We start from the raw sequence: 5,684 nt of genomic DNA, 5'->3' as shown, positions 1-5,684 counted from the left end.
TGTGCTGAACATCCAATCAACACCAGAGGATAGAATTAGAGAGGCTCAAAGCTCGGATCAGGAGTTAATAAAGGTCTGCAAACAAACTGGAGAAAACAAAGCACCGGGTTTCAGAGTGGACGCTAAGGGAGCGTTATGGTACCAGAATAGGATTTGTGTACCCCAGAATGGAGACTTCCGGCGGATAATCATGGACGAAGCCCATAACTCGGCCTACTCCATCCACCCAGGATCCACCAAAATGTATATGGACATAAGGCAAAAGTATTGGTGGAATGGAATGAAGGCGGATATTGCACGATTTGTGGCTCATTGTGATACTTGTCAAAGGATCAAGGCCGAACATCAAAAGCCAGCAGGATTATTGCAACCCCTACCCATTCTGGTTTGGAAATGGGATGAGATAGGAATGGACTTTGTGATAGGCCTACCTAGAACACAGAAGGGACACGATTCCATATGGGTGATAGTGGACCGACTCACTAAATCGGCTCATTTCATACCCGTACGAACTAGTTATGGTGGAGAAAAGCTGGCAAAGTTTTATATGGAAAACATAGTAAAGTTACATGGAGTGCCTAGCAGAATTGTCTCAGATAGAGGAACCCAATTCACCTCTAGGTTTTGGAAAAGCTTGCATCAAGCCATGGGCACCAAGTTAGATTTCAGCTCCGCATATCACCCACAGACGGATGGTCAAACCGAAAGGGTAAATTAGATTATGGAAGATATGTTGAGAGCATGCGTCCTAACCTATGGAAAGGATTGGGAGCAAAGTCTGCCTTATGCAGAATTCTCGTACAACAATAGTTACCAAGACAGCTTGGGCATGTCGGCATTCGAAGCTCTTTATGGAAGGATGTGCAAAACTCCCCTAATGTGGTTGGAGGTTGGAGAACGTGCCCTAGTAGGACCCGCACTTATAAAAGAAGCAGAAGAAAAAGTAGCGGAGATCCGCGAGAAATTGAAAGCGGCTCAATCCCGACAAAAGAACTACGCGGACAAGAAAAGGCGAGAAATAAGTTTCAACCTAAGAGACTTTGTTTATCTCAAGGTCTCACCTATTCGAGGGACGCGAAGATTTCAAGTACAGGGAAAATTGGCCCCCCGATACATCGGACCGTACCAAGTTCTGAAGAAAGTCGGAGCCGTAGCATATCATTAGGAGCTACCAGAAGAAATATCGGATATACACCCAGTGTTTCATGTCTCGCAATTAAGAAAGTGTTTAAGGGTACTCGAGGCAGAACACGTGCTAGTAGAGGCAATAGATCTGCAGCCGGATTTACGATACCAGGAGATACTGGTCAAAATCTTGGACACTGTCACTAGGAGGACAAGGAACTCCGAAGTACGGATTTGCAGAGTTCAGTGGAGCAGACATGGGGTAGAAGAAGCGACATGGGAACGCGAAGATGCTCTAAAGAAGGACTTTCCCCATCTGTTTAGGAGCCAGCCGAATCTCGGGGGCGAGATTCATTTTAAGTGGGGTAGGTTTGTGACATCCCAGAAAAATTTACCAAAGAAATCACACGCTAAAAATATCTTTTTCAGAAACCTTTTTGTCGAAGCCCTAATTCCCCTGAACCCGGAACCGACACCCGAATCCGACCGCTGTCACGCCCCCCTTTTTTTCTCCTCGTGCAGCGTGCGAACGTCGCGCGCGCGTGGCCGACCAGCCGCGGTCGCCGCCGCGAATATCGCCGGCGCGTCACCCCTTTTTCTCCCTTTCTCTCTTTCCCTTTTTCCTTCCACCATTTCTTCTTTCTTTTTCCCCATTTTCCTTTCTTTCTCGTTCTCTTTTCTTTTCCTCCCCTTTTCTTTTTCCCTCCCTCCCTTTTCTTTCCTTCCTTTTCCCTCCTCCTCCCTTCTCCTCCCTTCTCCTCTCTCCTTCCTCTGCTCCCGAGCGCCGCTCGGCCGCGCACCGGTCCTGCCCACGCCGCGCACGAGCCCTGCCCCGGCCTCCCTCCGCGACGCGCACGCGCAACGCGTGGCCGTGCGCCACGCCGTGCCGCCCGCCGCTCGCACCCCCGCCCCTGGCCCGCGCCTCGCCGCGCCGTGCGCGCATGCGCGCGCCCTCCCCTGCGCGTGTCCGCGCCGCCCGTCGCCTGCCACGCCACCCGCCGCGCGCGCTGCTGCTGCCGTGCTCTGCACTGTGCCTCGCACTACACCCACGTGCACCACACGCCGCTCCACGACGGCCGCAAGCAGCCGAACGCCATTAATGGCGCCCGCCGAGCTCTACGACCGGCCACCGCACGGCCCCCTCCTCCCCACCGCCTCATTCCGCCTATAAATAGGCCCTCGCCCCGCTCACCCTTCCCCCACGGCCTCCACCGCCACCGCCAGATGCCTTCCTAGCCCCCAACACCGCCACGCCGAGCCGCCTAGCACCGCCGCCTCCTGCTCCCGTGGGCATGCCCCCTCGCTCCATCTCGGTCTAAGGTGAGGCCGGGGATGGAATTCCCTTGCGCCCCTCTCTCTTTTGCCCCTAACCCTGGCTACCGCCGCGCCCTGGGCCACCGGAATCAGCCAGGCGCCGGACCTTCCCTCCCCTCCTCTGTTCTCTGCGATGGGAGGAAGAAGAAAGGGGAAACTTGCCCCTAGGCCCTCCCCTTTCCCCTATTCCTTCAAGAGCCCTTCCACCATTTACATTCTTTTGCAAAAGAAACCCTGTCCTTTCTGATAATCCGAAATACACACTTCACCATACAAATCTAATATCAAATAAACCCTTGCACCTTTCTGTTATGCCCCAAATGTTTCTAAAATTTATAACCAAGTCCTTTTCCGTTTCATAACCATTTACAAATGAGCCCCTGGGCCCTTGTTTAGACCCTAACACCCCGTTAACTTATCATTTTATGTACCAAACGATCTCCGATCAACCCAAAACTTTACCACGCCCTTTCTAGTATAGTTCTAACCATGCCATTAAGAAACCGCCCAAAAATATTACCCCTATCTCCATAACTAAATTATTTTCGATTCAAGCTCAACGATAAAAGCTTTTAGTTCTTTCGCTTGATTGTGTGCCTGTTTGTTTGCGTCATAGGACACGGAGTGAACGAGGAAGGTCCCAACCGTGATCAAGTGAACGAGGACCAGTTTTGCGACCCCGAACCCGAGGGACAGTGCTTCAATCAGGACCTCCCGCAAGGATTTGAGGATGGCAAGTTCAATCCCGCCCTTTGATGCATGTTTCTGTCCTAGTTTTTATCAACACAACCCATTAGCCTGTTTTATAAAATTGCATGTGTTTTGTTTGCTGAAAACATGGTAGGATAGCCACCCCTTGATTTGTGATAACCATTCCTTGACCACCTGGTTTTATAAAGAAAATGTGTGCGTGTGTGGGAGGGATAAATTTGGAATTTTGAAAGATGGGTTTAGACGGGATGGATGGCATTTCTGTATGATTTGCCGATTGGAGTGCTCGTGCCTGTGTGGTAGGGCAAGGAAGGGAGATATCCATCTTGTCACAACTAAGGACCGAGTTGATGTGTCATCTCACCTAACTTCACTATCGTGCAAACCACTTGACCGTTGTATGGGCAACGGCTTAGCATAAATCCCACTAGTTAGTCTGATAGCCATCAGGAGAGCTGAGAGCAACGGGTGATCAAGGAGAAGGGATAAGCTCTGTGTGACTTATGCCCCGGTTAAACCTCGGAGATAGGTCGAATGATCCCTTGATGGATCCCGTGGTGGCTAGTCAGGTTTAGCTAAGGTGGGTAATGGCTTTGTTGGGATCTGTACCGACACTAAGGTGATCGTGCTGTGGTACCCCACCTGTGGGTAAAGTTGCACACCTCTGCAGAGTTAAAATCTATTCGAATAGCCGTGCCCACGGTATTGGGCAAGTTATGGTGTGGTCACATAACTAGTGTTTCTCTTTGGGAATGGCTGGACTGGAGTGGGTTGTTTGGAAAGTGTCCGGCAGTTGTGCCGTGTGCTACGGCGGACGGGGAATCCGGTAGCAGCTTAAAACTTGGATCCTGTGTGGATCAACAACATGTGCTCCTTGGTACTTAAAAACTTGTTTTGAAACATATTTTTAAACGAACCTTTGCATATAACTGAGTTTTCCACAAATGAACCCTAACCTTATCCTTGGATTGTCCTGTGCATTGATTTCTGCTATAACCCCCCTCCCCCCCCCCCCGTGGGTGTGCTTGGACTTGCTGAGTACGTTTGTACTCACCCCACTCTTACTTTTTACAGCAGAAGATCCAGACTACCTCCCCGAAGACGTCGAGTAGGGTTTCGTCCTGCACCCAGTCTTGCCTGTGGTTAAGGCCACCGCTGGAGTTCCGCATGGCGCAAGACTCTGATGACCCTCTTTTCGTAGCTAGTGTAGTAGTGTGGGTTTTAGTTATAATCCTCGCGATAGTGGCGCTTCACTGCCCATTACCACGTAGAGTTGTACGGTGATGTACTATCTGATGTAATAAAAGTGTTATCAGCCTCCTGGGACTGATAAAGCATCACTTTTAAGTCTTCCCTGATGGGGGGACGCTTCATTCTTGGCACAGCAAGAACAACACAAATTGGAGGCAGTGTAACTGTCACTAAGGCGCAGCGCAGCCCTTGTGGTGTTGTAGTCGGGCAGCACAATGTCGATCCTCCTCAAATCGAGTTATCCCCCACTCTCATCGAAAGATCGGGAGCAAACCCCAGCAGGTTCGATCATGTGGTAATCAGAGCAAGGTTTTTTTTCGGTGAGAGATTCTACCGATCTCTTTACCTACAGTCCAGAAAACTACACAAAAATAGGCTAGATCTGAAAATCCCAACAACAAGTTTGAGCTTTTGCTGTTCTGCTTAGTTCTTTGCTTGTTGAGTTTTCAGTTGCATTGTTTGGGCTAGTTGCTGGTTCTTAGTGGTTCAGTCTTTAGAGTTTTGAGTTCTGGTCACGTTTTAGTCACCACGAAATCCACCAAATCTATTCATATTTCCGCTGTCATTTCTGCCACCACGAATCCATCTTCCCAGATCTGAGCACTGGAAGAAAACAGTCCTATATCTTGTGTTACATGTCCGATTCAAATATTTAAATACAATCTAGAAACCTTATCTCGTGTTCTTTCCAACGGATCTAAATTTGCTCCCTAACTCCTTCTGAGCACGTCGCAATAGCACTTGAGATTCACGACCTGCTGTCTGAAATTTGAGATGTTGGAACTAATTTCAAAGGAGTTGTGTGCAGCAATCCCTTTGTTTGGGTTGTTGGGTTTTCAAAAGAGTTTTAGCCCCTGAAAAAGAAAGAGCAAAAAAAAAAAGAAAGAGAAGAGAAGAGAAAAAAAAGTGAAGGGAATAGAGCTGTTGTTTTCTTGCATTCCTTGCTGTCTTGGTGTGTGATAACATTTGTGTTCAGGCTCACGTCTCTAGCTTGATTTGGCACTAGGACCAGCATAGGACCATCAATGAATATCTATTCAACTTGCTTTGACTAATGTGGTTCCAGTTGTACCTTGATTTGTTTTGTTTGGAGCCACCTATAGCTCCACAAATCATCTACTACATCACGGGGTTGTGCTTGTATAACCATTTGTGTTGTTCTTGCTAGCTGCCGACACCTCCTGCCTTGCTTGGTAAGAACATGTAAGAACTTGAATGGACAAGTGTGAGTGAACATATAGTGTGCCACCACCTATTTCCTTTAGTTGGTAGGCAACTTCTTG

Source organism: Panicum hallii, chromosome 9 (genome assembly GCF_002211085.1).
Source record: "Panicum hallii strain FIL2 chromosome 9, PHallii_v3.1, whole genome shotgun sequence".
Lineage (NCBI taxonomy): Eukaryota > Viridiplantae > Streptophyta > Magnoliopsida > Poales > Poaceae > Panicum > Panicum hallii.
This window is presented reverse-complemented; position numbering follows the sequence as displayed.